Source organism: Rattus rattus, chromosome 7 (assembly GCF_011064425.1).
Source record: "Rattus rattus isolate New Zealand chromosome 7, Rrattus_CSIRO_v1, whole genome shotgun sequence".
Taxonomy (NCBI): Eukaryota; Metazoa; Chordata; class Mammalia; order Rodentia; family Muridae; genus Rattus; species Rattus rattus.
The window spans coordinates 49782354-49803224 of record NC_046160.1 but is presented as its reverse complement, the minus strand read 5'-3'; positions in this window follow the sequence as shown (position 1 = coordinate 49803224).

Genomic DNA, 20871 nt, shown 5'->3' with positions numbered 1-20871 from the left:
TCACGATCTGCTGACTTTAACCAGGGCCCTTTTGTGATGAAGATTTCCCTAAATAAGAAGCAGAAGTCTTAGCAGATGGGTATTTTTTCTTTTCTTTTTAATAGAAAGTTTTGTATTTTTGTCCAGATAAATTCATACATATAAATGTATATCTCTTTTGTATCTACTCTAGCCCCTTCCACTCCTCTTTAGGTACTCTCAACATTGTCTCCAGGTCCTCTCTTCTCTCTCTTGCTTTCTCTTTCTTTGGCAATCACAATGTCCAAGTGTTGCTGCCTGCTGGATTGTTTAACCAGAATGACTTATTGACGATGCCATGTTCTCTTCAATGTGTATTTTTGGTATCTGTTGAAAATAGGTGTCTGGTTGTATGGTGTTTTCTAATTTACTCCACTGGTCTATAAATTTACTTTCCTATCAATATCATGTTGCTTTTATCATTAGGGTTATGACATACAGTCTTCAAGTCATATCTTCTGGTATAATATTCTTTTTGCTCCCGATTGCATTAGTTATCTAGGATTTCTTATGAGTCTATATGAATGTTAAGATTACTTCTTGTACTCAGTGAATAATGTCACTGGAATTTTGACTGGGAATGCATTGAATCTATAGATTATACTACAGTTATGTTCACAATACTGATCCAATGAACATGAAAGGTTTTCTATCAGGATGATCCCATGTCAGTCGTTGCCCATGGAATTTTGATATCACTGGGCATTACTATGTTAAGATCAGTTTGTGACTTTACTAATAAGTCATATTTGTTTATGAAATTGAATGTATCTGTGTTTGGAACTTGTATGTTTAGAATAGACATTTTTCCATGATGGAATTTTCTCTTAATCAATATGAAGTGACTATCTTTATTTTTTCCATTTTAAACTATTTTGTTAGGTATTGGAACAGTGACATCTGCTTGTTTCCTGTGTTCATTTGCTCCCTTCTGTCCCTTCTGTACTTTCACCTTAAGGATGACATTTTGTTGAGGCATGTTTCCTGGAAGCAGCTAATAGACCCTCCATACTAGTTTCTGTCTTTCTAATGGGGAATTAAAATGATTAATTATCATCATCATTATTGAAATTATGTATCAATTCCTGATGTTTTATCGATATTATGGTATTTGTTTTTCTTTTCCTTTCTTGCATAGTATTACTCCAATGAGGCTTATTCTTTCCTATTGCTTTCCGAATGGATTTATTCTTCATTAAGTCTGATGAACTTCTTCAGGTATCTTCTTGTAGAGCTGTGTCCATAGGCATAAATTCTTTTAATCTGTTTTTATTAGGGATTATTTTTTCTCCTTTAGTCATGACAGATAGCTTTGTTGGGTATGTATTATGGGTTGACATTTGTTATTATCCAAAGCTTGAAATACTATATTCTAAGCCTTTCTGCTTTCCAAGTTTCTATGGAATGATCTGCTCTTTTTCTAATGAGCCTGTCTTTTGGTGTTTCTGGGTTTTTTGTTTTGTTTTGTTCAATACAATTTCCTTTCTCTGTTTATTTAGTGTTTACTTAGAATTTGCCTCTGGAGCTTCTTTCCTGGCCTGTCTGATTTGCATTATCCTCCATGGTATTTTTCTGTCATGATTATTTTGAAAATGCCTTTGTGCTTTTAGGTCAAGATTCTTCTCCTTCTTCTAGGCCTATACATCTTAGATTTGAGTGTCACCTTCATCTTGGAATTCCCCCATGCCATTTCATCATTAGATCTTTTTTCTTTGCTATATAATCTACCTTTTTTCAAGCTTAGATATTATGGCTCCTATTTGATTCATTTTGTTGATGAGTTTTTACAGAGTGTCTCTTTGACTTTGGTTTTATTTCCATTGTTTTACATTTCTTTTTATTCATGATTTCTCTCAGTGTGTTGAAGTCTGGTTTCATATCATAAAGTAAATCACCTTTATAACACCTTTCAGCTGTTTGTGTCTGTCATTGAACTAACTTATGACTGTCATTTTGAGTGCTCTATACAGCATTGCATCTGTCTCACACTCTGTAGATGCCATTACTGTAGGGTTAGTAATTTTGGAGAAATTATGACATCATGGTCTTTCCTGTTTCTCATGTTCTTTCATTGGTATTTGTGCATCTGGTGTTGTTTTTTTGTTTGGTTTATTTTTCATCAGTTACATCAGTCTTTCAGGTGAAAGTTCAAATGGTAACACTAAGTGTCTACTTCAAAACTCATAATATCTTGGTGTGACTCTAACCAAGCAAATGAAAGATCTTTATGACAAGAACTTCAAGTCACTGAAAAAAGAAATTGAAGATGTATGATGATGGAAAGATCAACCATGGAGCCTGGATTGGAAGGAAAAATAGACATCTTGCCTAAAGCAATCTACAGATTCAATGCAATCCCCATCAAAATTCTAACCAATTCTTCACAGAATTAGAAAGAGCAATTTGCAAATTCATTTGGAAAAACAAAAACAAGATAGAAAAACTATTCTCAACAATAAAAGAAATTCTGGGGGAATCACCATCCCTAATCTCAAGCTGTATTACAGAGCAATAGAGGTAAAAACTGTACTGTATCAGTTCAGAGACAGGCAGGTATATCAATGGAATAGAACTGAAGACCCAGAAATAAACCCACACACCTATGGTCACTTGATCTTTGACAAAGGAGCTAAAACAATCCAATGAAATAAAAGACAGCATTTCAATAAATGGTCCTGGTTCAATTGGAGATCAGCATGTAGAAGGATGCAAATCAATCCATTCTTATCACCCTGGACAAACTTCAAGACTAAGTGAATCAAAGACCCTCACATACAAACAGATAAACTGAAACTAATAGAAGAGAAAGTGGGGAAGAGTTTTGAATACATGGACACTGAAAAAAATTTCCTGAACGGAACACCAATGTCTTATGCTCTAAGATCAAGAATTGACAAATGGGTCCTCATAAAATTGCAAAACTTCTGTAAGGCAAAGGACAATGTCTTTAGGACAAAATGGCCACCAACACATTGGAAAAAAAGGACTTTATCAATCCTATATCTGATAGATGGTTAGTATTTAATATATACAAATAACTCAAGAAGTTAGACTCCAAAGAATCAAATAACCATATTGAAAATGGGTTACAGAGTTAAACAAAGAGTTCTCAAGTGAGGAATAGCAGATGACTGAGAAGCACCTAAAAAAATGTTCAACATCTTTAGTCTTCAGAGAAATGCAAATCAAACAGCCCTGATATTCCACCTTACCAGTCAGAATGGATAAGATAAAAACTCAGGTGACAACAGATGCTGGTGAGGATGTGGAGAAAGAGAAACAACCTTCCATTGTTTGTGGGATTGCAAGCTGGTACAATTTCTATGGAAATCAGTCTGGTGGTTCCATTGCACTACCTGAGGACCCAGCTAGACCACTCCTGGGCATATAATCTAAAGATGCTCCAACATATAATAGGAACATATGGTCCACTATATTCATAGCTGCCTTATTTATAATAGCCAGAAGCTGGAAAAAACCCAGATGTCCTTCAACAGAGGAATGGATATAGGAAATGCAGTACATTTACAGAATGGAGTACTACTCAGCTATTAAAACAATGCCTTCATGAAATTCTTAGGCAAATGGATGGATCTAGAAACTATAATCCTGAGTGAGGTAACCCAATCACAAAAGAACACCCATGGTATGTACTCACTGATAAGTGGATATTAGCCCAGGGGATTGGAATACCTAAGAAAAAATTCACTGCTCATATGAAGCCCAAGAAGAAAGAAGACCAAAGTGTGGATTCTTCATGACTTCTTAGAAGGGAGAACAAAATCCTCATTGGAGATAATTCAGGGACACAGAGTGGAGCAGGGACTGAAGAAAAGGTAATCCAGTGACTGCCCACCATGGTGTTCCCATATGTAGCCACCAAACCCAGTCACTATTGCTGATGTGAAGAAGTGCTTGCTGACAGGAGCCAGATATGTATATCTCCTGAGAGGGTCTGCCAGAGTCCTACTGATACAGATGAGGATGTTTGCAGGTAACTATTGGACTGAAAAAGGGAACCCCAATGGAGGAGTTAGAGAAAAAAGTGAAGGATCTGGAGGGTTTTGCAACACCGTAGGAAGAACAACAATATCAACCACCAGACTCCAGCAGAGCTCCCAAGACTAAACCACCAACCAATGAGTACACGTGGAGGGACTATGACTCCAGCCACCTATGTTGCAAAGAATGATGTTGTCCAGCATCAATAGGAGCTAGACAATCAAGGCCCTGGTCCTTGAAGGCTCATTTCCCAAATGTAGGGTAATGCCAGGGCATTCAGGAGTGGGTGGGTAGGAGTGAGAACATTCTCATAGAAGCAGGGAAGGGGAAGGTTATGTGGTAGAGGGGGAAAGAGGGATAACACTTGAAATATCATTTCATAAATTATCCAAGAAAAATTAAATAAAAAAAAACAGGGCCATAAAGCAAGCTGTTAGTTAGTACTTTACTTAGGAAAATCCCTTTCCTGAAGACAGTAGAAATGCTTTCCATGTGCCTCCTATCATATTCCATGGTTGACCTAAATAAACTAATGCTTTTAATCTTTCAAAGATATTCTTAAATAAAACCATAATTATTCTTTATTGTTCATATGATGATCTCCAATTTATTAGGTGTCAACTTGGCACAGCCCAGAGTTATCTGAGAGAATCTAAGTTGGGGAATTATTTCCATTAGATGGGTTTGTGGGTATGTCTGTGGGGCATTTTCTGAATTGCCAATTGATATAGAAAGTCCCATTTCACTGTGGGTATTGCCACCCCTGGGTAGGTAGTCCTGGGTTGTATAAGAAAGTTAGCTGAACAAGGAAGCAAGCCAGTAAGTAGTATTTCTCTGTGATTACTGCCTCTAGATTTCAGCTTTGAGTTCCTGCCCTGACTTCTTACACTGACATACTGTTCCATGGAAATACGTCAAATAAAGCTTTTCCTCCTCAAAAAAATAATTCAGAGATCATAAGACGATCAAGAAGAAGAAAGACCAAACTGGATACATCAGTCCTTCTTAGAATGGGGAACAAAAATACTCACAGGAGGAAATATTGAGACAAAGTGTAGAGCAGAGACTGAAGAAAAGGCCGTCCAAAGACTGCCTCCCATGGGAATCCATTCCATATACATACAGTCACCAATCCCAGACACTATTGCAGATGCCAAGAAGTGCATGCTGACAGAAGCCTGGTATAGCTGTCTCTTGAAAGGCTCTGCCAGAGCCTGACAAATACAGAGGCAGATGCTCCCAGTCAACGATTGGATGGAGAATGGCTTCTCCAATGGAGAAGTTAGAGAAAGGACTGTAGGAGCTGAAGAGTTTTGGAACCCAACAGTAAGAACAACAATATCAACCAACCAGTCCACCCAGAGCTCACAGGGACTAAACCACCATCCCAAGAGTACACAGGGATGGATCCATGGCTCCAGCTGCATATGTAGCATAGGATGGCCTTGTTGAACATCAATGGGAAGAGAGGCCTTTGATCCTGTAAAGGCTCAATGCTGCAGTGTAGGGGAATATCAGCGTGGGGAGGTGGGAGGGAGTAGGTGGGGGGAGCACCCTCATAGAAGCAGGGGAAGATACCAGGTTTCTGGAGGAGAAACCAGGAAAGGGGTAATACTTGAAATGTAAGTAAAAAGATATCCAATAAAAAATTTAAAAATGTATTTCTGCATACCAGCAGCTCCAAGTTCTCTATACTAAAGTAGGATATTGTTGTAAGCTCAAATTAAGTAGGATATTTACTGGTAAAGGAAGCATAGCTATTTGATATTACACTCTGTGGTTTTCATAGTAGCCAGTTGATAACACTGGTCCCTTCACTTCAATGACTTTGGAGGTTAAACTACCAACGATAGCTCAGAGGATGCTTAGATTTTGTTATTAAGTTTAGGAGAAGAAGGTACAGTGCAGGTACTTCGTTCACAACACTTTTTCATACCATTTCATTTTAAATGAGCCCAATAGAGATGCTTTTATTTCTTTTTAATTTCATTAAAAGATAACCTCTTCATTAAAATTCTAACTCAACCATGCTCATTTGTACTTGGTATGTTTCTACTACTTTGCTTGAAACAATATTGTGGGTTGAGCTATAACTCAGTGGTAGAACTCTTGTATAGAAACAGCATGTTTGAGACCCTGAATTAAATCCTCAGCATGGCAAAAACTGAAAGAAGCAAGGAGCCACATTTTAAATCTTAATTATAGGCACTTTGTTGCATATGTTTATGTGATATTTAATATATTTAGGAATGACCTATATTTACTTACTGAACTGTCATTTTAGTTCTCTTAGTGTTTTGATGTTTAAACCATGGTCTCATCTTTATATATGATATTGGTAGTTTATGTGTGTGTATGTGTGCTGTGTATGTGCATGTGTGTGCAAGCATATGTGTTTACATTTGTTTGTGTGTATGTATCTTCTTAAAGAAAGATTTCCCTACAGTAAGGGCATAAAAAGAATAAAGCAAATTATTATTAAAAACTTTAGTTATATATCTTTAATATTAAGATTGAGGGTGAAAAGTGATTTGCTTTTTTCCTGTGTTTATGTGCTAAGCATCATCTTCAGACCCTCCCCTTCCAGCATACCATTGAGCCATGCATCCAGCTTCAAATTGATTTCTTTCTCTACTTTTTAAATTGGATTTTTTAAAAAATTTACATTTCAAATATTATCCCCTCTCCCAGTTCCCATCCATTAACCCCTCTCTCATCTCTCCTCCCCCTGCTTCTATGAGGGTGTTCCCCCACCTACTCACCCACTCCTTCCCACCCCTGCCCTGTCATTTTCCTACACTGGGGGGACCAGCCATGGTGGGATCAAGGCCTTCTCCTCCCATTGATCACCAACAAGGCCATCCTCTGCTACATATGCAACTGGAGCCATGGGTCAGTCCATGTGTACTCTTTGGATAGTGGGTTAGTCTCTGGGAGCTCTGGTTGGTTAGTATTTTTGTTCTTAAGGGATTGCAAACCCCTTCAGCTCCTGCATACTAACTCTTCCATTGGGGACCCTATTCTCAGTTCAATGGTTGGCTGTGAGAATTTGTCTCTGTATTCGTCATGCTCTGGCAAAGCCTCTCAGGAGACAGCTATATCAGGCTTCTGTCAGCATGCACTTCTTGGAATCTGCAATATTGTCTGGGTTTGGTGACTGTATATGGGCTGGATTCCCAGGTGGTGCAGTCTCTGGATGGCCTTTCCCTCAGTCTCTGCTTCAAACATTGTCTACTTTTAAAAATAGTTTTGTTTATTCTTTTGTGAATTTTAGATATGAATAAATACACTATACCTGCATAATTTCTACTCTGCCATCTTCTCTTTGCAACGCCTCCTTCCTCCATCTTCCCCTTCAACTCCTCTATCTATCCCACTCAGATTCATGTATATGTATGTGTACATTTATGTGTATGTATATAATATATATTACATGCATATGCATATATGGATATGTATGCACAAGCCAGTGCGTCCATTTCACGTTCCTGATTTGTATATATATATTTATGGTTGTCCACTTGGGTTAGATAAATTATCAGGGGTCTTGTTCCTGGGGTCTTGTCCCTGGAGAATATTGATTGTTCCCTCTCTAGGTGGTCATTGGAGTTGAGACTTCCATTGTTATGGGTGGGGTCTTGTGGCGTTTCCCTCATCCCTACTGACCTGTTGACAGATGTGTTCCTGATGCACAGCTTGTTTAGGCAACTGAACTGCTGAGCTTTCAGGGTCGTAGCATTCCTGTTTTTGTGAATTAGTTAAAACGCTTTGGCTCCTAGCAGGACGTGTGCCCTGCATCCACCCAAGAACTGGCCAGGGACTTTTAAATCCCCCTGCTGCTTGCTAGCAAACACTCCTTTCAGGTACTCCAGAGTTAGCATCCTTTCTTGTGTGTGTGTGTGTGTGTGTGTGTGTGTGTGTGTGTGTGTGTGTGTATGTGTGTGTGTGTGTGTGTTTTAGCTGGATTGATCATTATAATTTATTGAAAATAATTAGTATGAATCCTACAATTTTCCAACAGACTCATGGTTGTGGTATCAAAGATAAATGTTAAAAATGTGCTCTGCCACGTGGACCTTCACTGACCAAATCTACATAGCTATAGTCCCTGCAGAGTACCCATTCATTCTGCATCAGAGACTAGCACTGGGATGAAAACCGGCATTATTTCCTGGGGTGAGTGGGCACCCTGTCTCATGATTTGTTGATTTTATTGTATCATTACCATTTTGGAAAGGACAGTGATTTTGTTTTTACTGGAACAATGCTCTAGATATAGAATTTTCTTACCTACATATAATTACCTTTGTAAATTTATTTTTTATTTTTGATATTACCATTAAATCATTTCCCCCTCCCAACAAACCTCCTCAAGTACTCCTTCATTCTTTTTCAAGTTCATGTCTTCCTTTTCTTTAATTTTGCCAAATATATAAATACAATCTTCCTAGTTTATATGTTACTTGTGTGTAAGTTTTCAGAATTGACCATAGCGTATTGGATAACCACTTGGTATATTTTTTTCTAGGGAAGACTATTTCATCTGCCCTTAGCATGTCTTAGTTGCTTATAGTTCTTTGCAACTGCCAAAATCCACACAGCATAGAGCACCACAACTGATCAAAATGTAGAGCTGTGGAGCCCAGTTTCAGCTGTTACATCTCCAATCCAAAAACTCCTGCATCTAAGGCTCAGAGATCACTGTGGAACACAGGGTACAAGTTTTTAAGAGTGAAAAGACCAGGAAATTGTAGAAGGAATAGATTGCAACTGTAGCAATTGCCCTTTCTGATTTCTTTAAGAACTGTCAGGAATGTCAACACAGTGTTGCTTCTGACCAAATAAAGTGCAGCAATGGGCCTAAGAGTACTCAAGCTTAACATATCGTTACACTGTGCTGAAGACACTAGCAGAATAGGATGATAGGATGTATGTAGTTCCAGTAGGGTCATAGGGCCAGAGTGTGATTTTTCCCGGAGAATGTCTGTACTCTGTATCTGTGTCTTCCTTGTGGACCTTGGTCTCCAGTTGCCAAGCTTATTGGGTAAAAAGGGCAGCAGCACTGCTTATTGTTGTATCACGTGACTCCTTAGCAGCAACTTCCTCCCTGATTCCAGCTCCATATGTTCTTCTGGTTTAGTAGTGCAGTTCTATTAAGAGGAACTGAAGGTTGTCACCAAGTCACTCTCTGTGGTTATGTGTTTAAATCAGCAAAACGAGTTACTGTCCATGCTGAAGTGATAGATCCTTGCTACTAAAGGGATATTTGGCTAGTGCTGTACAAAGAATATGAGAAAGAAAGAATGTATCTGTATTATAGAAAATCTTTACTTTCTGGATTCATTTGGCTTGAAGTTTTCTAACGTTTCAGTCCATTTTGCTTGAGCTAACACATTGTATGTGTAGCTCTTTGATCCTCTTCCAAACTTGACTATTCTCACTGATAAACATAAAACTAAGTTATTAGGTCTCCACCAAAGAAATCTAAATGATACATATTTGTGATAAAAGAACTCTGGGCCATGGGTGTATAAGTTAAATGAGCCACCATAAGAGTGGTATTTTCTGACACCCATTTTTTTAAACTGGGAATTAATGCTTTTCCTCAAAGTATTTTTGAATAAACAATGTGCCTTATCAGTTGAAAGTCTATTTTGGGTATGAATTAAGACATGGACATGTCTTATTAGTTATTTTATGCAACACTATATTCTTGGCTCAGTTAGTTCCTCAAAGCTGGACTGATTGGCATTGTTGCTGATCTTGCATATGGAGAATGTTATCCACACCTTCCTTCTTCTTAGAGTCACAGCTTTAAAATGAGCTAGATTGATAGAAATAGAGGAATATAAATATGTGCTTTCTAATCCATGGCTGCTGCTTCTTTCTTTGTTTCTTCCTTCCTTCCTTCCTTCCTTCCTACCTTTCTTCCTTTTTTTTCTTTCTCCTTCCTTCCTTCCTTCCTTCCTTCCTTCCTTCCTTCCTTCCTCTTTGTTATTTGTTTCTCATCCTCCTTCTTCATTCATAGGATCTCATAAAGATATGTTAAATATTAGCTTTAGGATGAGGGTTAAGGAAAAGAAAAGCACCTAAAATGAAAGTCAAGTCACACCAAGAAGTTCTCAGAGTCACAGAAAGTATAAAACACCTAAAAGTGGGAACATCTTCCTCCAAGGAGGGTTGATGATTCTCTTGTTAAGGTGTCAGAACAATCAAAGAAATTCAGCAGAAATGACAATTGTACATGATAGCTCACTGTCATAATCACTTCCTTCTATAATAGCAAAACGCTTTATCAAACACATCAGAATCACCTAGGAATATTGTAATAATTGTTATCAAGACTGACTCCTTGAATTGCTCTTGCAGCAATGCCTCGTATTTAAGATCCAGAAGGCCTGGGATGTAACTCAGAGGACAGAGAAGGGTAATAACAAAACTAAAATGTAAACCACGATCCTTTCTTTAGCATTCCAAGGCTCTATAACACAGGTAGAAAACACAAAGGCAAATAAACTCCAGTAGGGAATTCATAGTGTATGTAATACAGGGCTTACATAGTTCTTGTAAGTCAGTTTATAACAAAATACAAAGGGATAGAGATATTTCTTAGCAGTTAAGAGGTGAAAGTTTAATTACAGCACCCACCAGGTGGCTTACAACCATCTACAATTCCATTTCCAGGGAATCTGATTCACCCTTGTCACTCTCAGGTGTAACAGCTAAGGACGTGTGCATGGACATACATAGAAATCACACACACACACACACACACACACACACACACACACGAATTAAAATGAGAAAGTGAAAACAGGGGCATAATCCAATCAAGAACAACAAATGATTGGTGCAAAGACTTTACAAAAAGCTATGAATGGGGATGAACATATGAAATATGTTCAATAATAGAGTAATTAAAGTCTATATGGAGATACTCACACACACCCATTAGGATTGCTGTAACCAAAGAAATGTCTGGACCGACATCTGTGAAGACGGAGGAGCTACAATTTGAAAAAAAATCTCAGAGCAGTGTAAAACAGCACGTGACTTTGGAAAATAATCTGACTGCTGCCTACAACATAGAAAATACATTTTTATGATCTAACCAACTTACTTCTAGGTGTATACCCAAAAGACATTAAAACACATTTCTATACAAAGACTTGGGCCTTAAATGATCAAAGAATCCTTATTTATAGCCTCAAATTGGAAAGAGCTCAAATGTCTATCAACAGATGAATTGCAGCAATAAACAGGAATGCTAACCAGTTTTTTAAAAAAGAAATTAGCTGTTGAGTCATAGAAACAGTGAGTAATCTAGCTTCCTGAATAAATTTGAGGTTTACATCTGTAAAAGAAGTCATTTAACTAGGAAGATACTGACTGTCTTAGTTAGGATCTTTAGTACCACGACAAAAAAGCAAGCTGGGGAGGAAAGAGTTTATTTTGCTTATACTTCCACATTGCTATTCATTCATGTAGGAGGTCAGGACAGGAAACCAAAGGTGGCAGGAATCTAGAAGCAGGAGCTGATGTAGAGACCATGGGGGATGTTGCTTAGTGGTTTACTCCCCATGGCTTGCTCAGCCTGGTTTCTTGTAGAACCCAGGGCCACCATCCCAAAGATGGCACCATCCACAATGGGCTAGGCCCTCAGATATCAATCACTAATTGAGAAAATACTTTACAGTTGGATCTTATGGAGTGATGACTTCCTTTCTGATGACTCTAACTCGTGTCAAATTGACACAAGAATAGCCATCACACTGAAGTTTAAGAATGATATAGGAGGAGAAGCCCTTGGTCCTGTGAAGACTCATTTCCCCAGTGTGGGGAATTGCCAGGGAGTTGAGGTGTGAGTGGGTGGGTGGAAGGGGGAGCATCCTTATAGAAGAAGGGGGGAGGGTATGGAAGACGGGTGAACTGGGAAAGGGGATAACATTTGAAATGTAAATACATAAACTATCCAATAAAAAATTTAAAAAAGAGTGAAACAAATAGGCTAATATGTAGTTATGGCTTACAGTACTCAAAAGGAAACTGGTTTTCTGGCTGTCAGTTGTCCGGATTAGTGACCACAGAGAGTTATTTGTTTATAATTCTATTTTTTAATTTAAATTCTTTATTTTGAGGTTTACATACATGAATACTAACTAGGTTTGCATCATATCTACTTGTCACCACCCACATCAACCTCTGTATGTCTTCTACAAATTCACAATCCCCTCTTTAATTATTATTATTATTACAAATTTATGTGTATAAATCCTGCTGAGACTTCCTAATGTCACTTTTATGGACATATGTGTAGCACTTGAGTTTGGGTAACCTTTGAGGGGGATGTCTATGCAGATAACTGATTCTCATTTTCTGAGAAGCTATTGATTACCCATAATTCTTCATCTATGGGTGGGACTTTGAAAATTTTTACTCATTGATGTTCTTATTGTGTTGGCCACAAGTCTCATCAAAGAAGCCTCCTTTTGTAATGGATGGGACCTACACCAGAAACCCAGACCCAGTAAACATTCAGAGAATGAGCGATTGTGGAGCACTCATACCCAAACGCTCAAATGATACATCCACAGCACAACTCCTACTCCTTCAGCTCAGAGAAAATCATGGAAGAATAAGTGACCAGATTGCAGGGGCCAGAGCACCCGGACAACCTCTGCAATGTGGTGTATTCTGGACATGATGGGGGAAGCTATACTCATAAAATCCCAACTCTATGACTGACAAAACAACCTGTACAGAAAGAAGCCTTATTCTAAACATCTATTTTTAAATGTTTATAAGCTTACTTTGTGTACATTTCAAATTCAGCTAACCCCTCCCTCCTCTTTCTCTCCCCTTTTTTTGTAGAAAGAAACCAGGCTAATATAACATTTACCATCCTCCTGCTTTATCCTACACAGTATTGGGATTAGACATGTGAATCAGCATGACAGGCTTCAGCTGCTTTCTTCAATCAAGTGATAAATGACTTGGCTATTATTAGTGGAATTCCACAAATGCAGATGCAGGCAATATCTGTGGTGATCATCTCATAGATAATATTGCTTTACCACCTATGACTTAAAAGTATGTTAACATGTAAAGAGCCTCCCATTAATGACAACAACATAATTTTAGTCAAGTTTTCTGTAAACAAGGTACACAAGGATTGACCTTTCTTTATACTGATGCCTTTCTAATTAGAACCTTTATTCTTATTTATTTATTTATTTATTTGTTTTGGTATTAAACAGAGAGGACTCCCAGTGTTTGTCTCCTGTTTCAGGAAATGGTTTAACTTAGGGGTGTTGTTTTTGATGCAATTTTTGTCCATTATTTACTCTCTATAATTTCTAGAACATAAAGGAAATAAATTTTCAAATTCATAATCATCCTTTGACGACCCTATTCATAGCCATTAATGACTTTCTTAGCAAATGCCTCCACATTTCTCATCCTGAGGCAAATACTGGGTGTATGTAGGTGTATGTACTAGTCTTTTTGCAGTTGTGGGCATCATGACACCACAAAACTAGAAGTGACCAATGAACTGTAGGTAGAAATGATAGCTGTCACTCTAGATGTTCAAGCACCCATTTTCTCCTTCAAGCTTCATGAACCTCTTTTGCCTCAGAAAAATTTCAAGGAAGATCTGTCAGACATGGTGGCGACCAGGAGCCCCTAAGTGCAGTGATGATACAAACTCAACCAAACCAAACCAAACCAAACCAAACCAAACCAAACCAAACCAAATGAAAAGACAAAAAAGGAAAGAAAAATGAAAACCTGTACCACGAACTTTACTGTATTATATAGCACAAGGCTACCTGAGCTGATTGCTACTGCTGTAGAATTGCCTTGTCACAGTGTCATCCCAAGGACACTGAGATAATGCGTTGGATTGATTCTGATGGTATATTGTCTATTCTGGTAAAAGAGAAAAGTGTTCTTATGCTGAGACACATGGAACCTTTATCTCTTCCTCAAAGGACACTTTATGTGCACTACTTATCAACATAATTACAAGGGCAGTCATGATGATAGTTTAACTGATGGGTATGTTTTATGGTTAAAAATGAAAATATAAGCCAGTAACTGAAAATTATATCTTCCTGAATCTTTTTGTTTGCAACAATTTTGTTCTTTGAGACTACCTAATATATAACAACTACTAATTAAGGCAAAACTGTGTGGCTGGGTTTCTATCTTCTTGCCTTAATCAAAATGATTATTAGAAAATGAAGAGGCCAGAAGAATATGTTACTATAATTGTTGAGTTTACAAAGAAAATCTTAGAATTTATATTGATAAGATTGCCTGAGGCACCAATCTCCCACGAATATGCAGTCTCTGAAACTAAGTAGGTAAACTCCATTGTCAGAGCGAGGACAGTGCCTCAACAATTATTCTGTAAAACGCGACTAAGTGACTAACAGTTCTGGAACAAGATTTAAGATTCTAGATTTTGACACAGGGAACACATACAAACACAACGACCAGGTTTCCAGTTTTTTTGCTATGGACATATCAGATATTACTTTCTAATATGAACATCAGGTACTTGCTAGAAACTAACAACAACCTCTCACAGTGAACAATTTCTTCAATGACACTGTCCAATTCCTCCATAAATAAAGTAAATGTCAAATCAGCAGAGAATTAAAATCTATTTATTTTTATAATCACAAGTAAAAGGGCATCTGACATTTTACAGACATTCCAACACCTTCAGGAAATTTGAACTCACACCAAAGGGTCTGATAGTCATTTGAGTCTCCATCTGGACTGAAACACATGTGCACAAGTTGCGCGTTGAATCACTCCAGCGGAAGAAAAACCCTGGCCTTAAATTATCGAAGTCTCTACTATTCTCCTTAACCACAAAAGCTTTTGTTTCAAGCTTTGGCAGCTTGAAACATTGGAGAATTGGAGCGATCTGGTCACGAAGCCCCGTTGCTGTAAGTAACCACAATGTTGACTGCACGTAAGTGAGTCCCAGGAGCAGAATGACTTAAAACTAAATGGTCAAGAAGAAATCCTAAACCTTAGGACACTTTAGGGGCCAAAGTAGGATTTTTTTTACCGGTTCTGATTTATCTTGCATGGGACCTCAATTTCTCTAATCTTTAATTATTCACATTGTATTGTCAGTAATCTGGATGTGTTACAACACATTTTAATATATTCTTGAAGTGCAAACTGTCCCTGCCATTTTCCAATCGGTGGTGGTCCATGTAATACATTCCTTAAACACAGATTCTGGAAATAAAGTAAATGGCTAGATTTCATCAGGCTCTGATGACTAATAGGCTTAAGGAAATACATATTAAATGTATGTCGTTAATTACTTATTATTCTCTTATTGTATACAGTATGTATTACCTAACATTCATTGTTCCCTTTGATATTTAAAGCAATCTTGTTGTTTCCCCATAGCACAGAAAGGAAAGCCAAGTCTTAAGGAGGATGCCTAACTCTGCAAAGCTTGGAAACAGAAGACAGCATTCACGCTTAGTCTCAACTCTTAACCAACTTCCTGTTGTCTTCTCAAATATCTTTTTCTTTTTCTTTACACACATCTTTTGTCTGCTTACTTTTCATTAACTCTTTGAGAATTATGTATAATGTACTTGGACCACTGCAACTCCCTTCTCTGCACATTCAACTTTGAGTCCTCTTAAAAGAAAAACAAAACCTGTCAAGTAAACTAGATGCTGCTCATATGCTCTTGGATGTGTGACCTTGTGCTGGAGTGTGGTTAACCCGCTAGGATCCTCATCCTTAAAGAACACTGACTTTCTTAATCTCAGCAGCTACCCATTGTCAATGGCTCCTTAGCTGGGGGCGAAAAGTTGGGCTTACCTCCCTTTAACATACTGGAGTTTTGTCTGGCTTGAGCTTGTCTACTTTTTATTGTTCATATAAGTTTTTTTTTCAGTTCTGTCAGGAAGCTGACTTTCATATAAACAAGTTCCAGATTGTTATTTGTTTAACACCTGCATGTAGTTCGCTCTGAAAGATGCATCTCTCTGTCACAGAATCGGTTTCTGTTCGAAAAGAATGGCAGGTAAGGCAGTGCCTGTGTAAGATCCCCGGAGACACACTGCCAGGACTGAATCCCAGAGTTTCCATTTTCCAGATATGGACCCTGGATGGGTCGCATTTGTTCCCTGCTTTAGTTTCAACAGCCACAGAGGTGTGTTTGAGACATTAAACGGCTAAATATTTGTAAAACAAAGAGAACCTCTAGCAGATAGCATGTAAGTTCAAGTGGTATTAGGACTAGACGTGTTCACAGATATCTAATTCACATACTGAAATCAATAATAGCTTACAAATATGCTATTGTAGCACAGCCACCCAAATGGCACAGACCTTTCAGGAGGTTAAGTGCAATAATGAAGAGCTCATAGCAGCTGTGACTTGGAGAAGTCCGAGCTTAGAGCCGGGAGGAATGAGAGAGTGATGGTGCATGCTACCGACTAATAAACTTCTAACTAAACCCTGACCTCCTTGTCCCCTTCGCAGATGAAATTCATGCTCATGACAGAGTCCTCTCATTCTGAACTTTATCTTACATTTCAGCAGCTCTTTGGGGCATCTCACTTGATACTGTTCAAATTTCCTGCAGGCCAGGTAGCACTAATATCTGCATTTCCCTTTTATTCCCTCCACAACATTTCGGGGCTTTCTTCACTGACGAGGCACTTCCAGATTCGGGGTGGAAATTGAAACTGTGGAGCAGCCCTGGGGGCAGCAAGGCCAGGAGCACGGGAGGACTCATTAATCAGACCCAGAACTGCCACCAGAGAGGACTCTGGGAAGTGGACGCATTCTTTCCACAGTCTTGACGTGGAAGGGCTTGGCCTCCCTCTTTTCTCTTTCCTGTGGTGCTTCAAAAAAATGTGCAAGCTCTGGCTCCTTGCCAGCGGTGCGATTTCTTTGTTTGAGAGAAAGTGTAAAGTATTTTCACCTTAAATGAAGGACTCTAGGCATCTCCAGGAATCTGTCCTTCGAGGGCTTGTTAAAATTCAACAAAGGCCAATTTATACTTGAAAGAGAACTTCTTCTTTCTTTGCTGGCTTGCCTTGAGGGTTTTCAGTTCTTTCTGCAACCCTACTTGATTCTCTCTCTCTCTCTCTCCTTGTAGAATGCCAAATGCATTTCTTCCTTTCAAGCACCATTGTTCTATATTTAGTCTCAGTGTGTTTCGGTGTTCATATTATAAGACATATATGAATGGATTTCAATTGTTGGATCTAAATATCAGCAGTTACAGCTTTCGATTTTCAAAATCATGGGACATTTTAAGTTCTAGAAGATTGTTTCTTCTGATTGTCTACTTGGAATTCTTTCAGCTGCCATCCTGGGATTGTCCTAATTATATTTAAATTATATAGCTGAAGTTTCGACATATATGCACAATGGGAGTGACATTTATTATTCTTGGAGAGGACACACTTAATAGCAAAATAATACTTAACTAACTTTATATTCTTCCTATTTATGCTTGGTCAACCTACCTGGGATAAAGCCAATAGTTTGTACATGAATCTTTAGTTTTTGCAGACTATAACAGAGAATGTCAATAATGCTACCAAAATGACTTTAATATCTGAAAAGCAGGTTGAACAGACATTTTGTGAAAGTTTGAAGAAGAATTATTCCACAATAAAATTGACTCATGGCTCCAACTGCATATGTAGCAGAAGATGGCCTTGCTGGGCACCAGTGGAAGGAGAAGCCCTTGGTCCTGCCAAGGTTGGACCCCCATTGTAGGGAATTTGGGGGGGTAAGGGGGTGGATGGGGAAGGGAACACCTTTATAGAAGAAGGGGAGGGGGAGGGGATAAGGGACTATGGACAGGACACCAGGAAAGGGAATAACATTTGAAATGTAAATAAAGAAATATCCAATAAAAAAATAAAACTGAAACATATTCATTGAAACACATCACCATCTCCCCACCCACCCATCCTTCTATCCATCTATCCATCAATCCATCAATCCATCAATCCATCCATCCATCCATCCATCCATCCATCCATCCATCTAGTTAATGTCCATGGAATCTACTTATAAGCTCAGTATACAAGGTTAAGAACCATTCTTAAGAGTTATATCAATTCTCCTATGAAGACATTTTTGTTGCCCTGCAACATTCTTGGGCGCTTCTTTTCTCTATCATTCTGCTAACCCAACCTGGAAACAGAAGAGATGTGGTTCTTCCTCGGGCTGCCTCAATCCTTGCCACGTCCATGCTCACTATGAGACTTGCTTGTTCTCATTTACTGAGCTTCAGTTTGCTCTACTTTCCTTCAATAGTATCTTTCATAAAACTGCATTCCTCAAATAACTCCTGACTCACCTCTTGGTGACTTCCAAAATCTCTGTGGTTGCTTCTTTCTTACTGGGGCTTCTTACTTCTCTGACTGCCTCTATTCTGAAAAGATCACCTTTCATCTATGTGGGACAACCAGCATTGTAGACATACTGCATGGTTTCGCTTATATACACAGTTGTCAGCTTCTCGCAACCTCTCATCCCTAGGCATTTTCTCCACATAAGTACCTTTTGCCTTTCTTGTCCATGTCTCATTGTATCAGAGAGGCCACAAATGAATTGATATAATACTTTTCATTATTCCTGGTCACACTTTTATATCCCTTCATTTACCCACCTGGCATTCCATGATCCATTATTCTAAGAACTCTCCTTGAGGTATGTCTCTCTTCCAGAATTTCCTTCATGGTTAAACTGTGATTAAATTCATCTCTCTTCCTTCTTATTTGCTTCTATACCTCCAAGTGTAAGTGGCTGCTGAAAACAGTCAGAATAATTGTCTTTCTTTAAATTTATGACCTCTAGTCTCAATTGGGGTATAAATGCTACATGAAATCATACTATATTTTTCCATCTATTCATTTTGTCACACTCTCTGAGAAATATTTTCTATTTTTCTCCCTTATTCAAACTTCTATTCTTTCTCCTAGATCCTAACTTGTGCTGATGACCTCTTTCAAACAAAACAGAAGCAATCAGAAAGAGCATCCTTAAGTATCTAGCATAATAACTATGACCTGCCTGAATGCACTACTTGGCCAATGCTGGTTTAAGGGTGCTCTTATTCCTAGCCTCCATTTAGCATATGTTTCCTTCCTCTAAACATATCCCCATATCACTTGTATAATTTTTTCCTGTTTTACTGGATCATTTATAATAACACACAAACTTGCTTTTATTTCTCCCCTGTGAAAAAGGAACTTATTGGATCTATCCTTGCCAGTTAGCACTGCTCTGATTTTTCACCAAAGAACCTCTCCAAATACTGTCCAAATTAAATATGCCCAATTCTTTTGGTATCTTCCTTTTTGAATATTAAATCTTCACTATCGAGGCTTCTGAGCATGCCACTCTAATGAAATTTATTTAACAATAATGCACTCCACTCTGCTTTACCCAGTGGTTAGTTCCTCTTTACCATCTCACCTGACCCATTACTATAATTTGATATTTTTCATCCTATATAGCCCCCTCCATAGCTTCTGGAATATCAGACTCTGAAGTTTAAAATGATATTTATTTATTTATTTATTTATTTATTTATTTATTTATTTATTTATTATTTTCTTCTTTCTCCTTAATGAACCCAGTGACTAATACTTCCTAGATTCTTTGGATACAGTTGTCAATCTCTAGGATCACAAATGCCTCAGCTCTGGGACTCTCTTCTTTCCAGTCACTATTTTGCCAGTCTTATACTTTTCATGATTTCACAAGTTACCCTTCCCTAGTAAAAACTCCAAGGTTCTAATATGTGAATCTTTCTACTTAAGATTTCTCCGTTTTAATATAACATGGTACTTGATACTTAGCAAACCTAAAATTACATTCTAAATCCTATATTTCTCTCCAAATCTAATTCTTGGAATCTCCATTTTCTTGTTTAATGGTCCTCCATGCTTCACTTTTCTCCTCACAGCAAATTTGCTGGACCCTTTCTCATGCCCTGTTTCTAATCTGTCACCAAGCTCTACTCATCCAAAGTTTAGAATGCATATGCAGTATGGTCTTGTGTCTATTTGTTCACTCCTAGTTCTTTCCATCTTCTAGCTGATGGGCTCACTTGGCTTTTGTAACCCCAATGGTTTATTATCAATAACAGGCTTATGAAGTATAAGTCTAAACAAACCATTCATTGATATGAACTCTCTGATGGTTACTCAGTGTATTTAATGTAATGACCAATATTCTCACATTGATCCACATGGTCTTTTTTGATTGTATTTCAGTGGCTATCTCCTATGGTCTTATTACTAACCTAACTCTTCCTCCCATGTTCCATGTATCATCTACCTTCAAAGTGTTTGCAACATAGAACAATGTTCTACCATAAATCTGTGGCTGTGTTGTTTTTACTTCACAGATACATTTATTTTTCTCGGTGAAATGTTTTCTGTTTATTATAATTGAAGTCTAATTTATTTATTTAGATATTCTTTCCTTTAGTCTTTCTATGAGACCTTTCAATTTATAGCTTACTAAATGTTTTTTGTCTTATATACTATAGACACCCTTTTCTTGTGGATATATACTCTGTTCTATTTCATAAGATTGACATGTAGCTGGAATTTAGCACATATCTCTTCAGTGAGTTACCTGTTTACTGAAAGAGTAAAACTGTCTCCCTGATTTTCAAGTGGCCAATGTTGTTGGTAAGACATCAGACATCAGAGGGAAGAGAAAGAGAGAATCATCTTTAAGTGTTTCAACAGGATGGCACTGACTGAGAATAATTTTAGTATATTCATAGCCCATATATAAATACCATGTCAGATTATTTGCTGT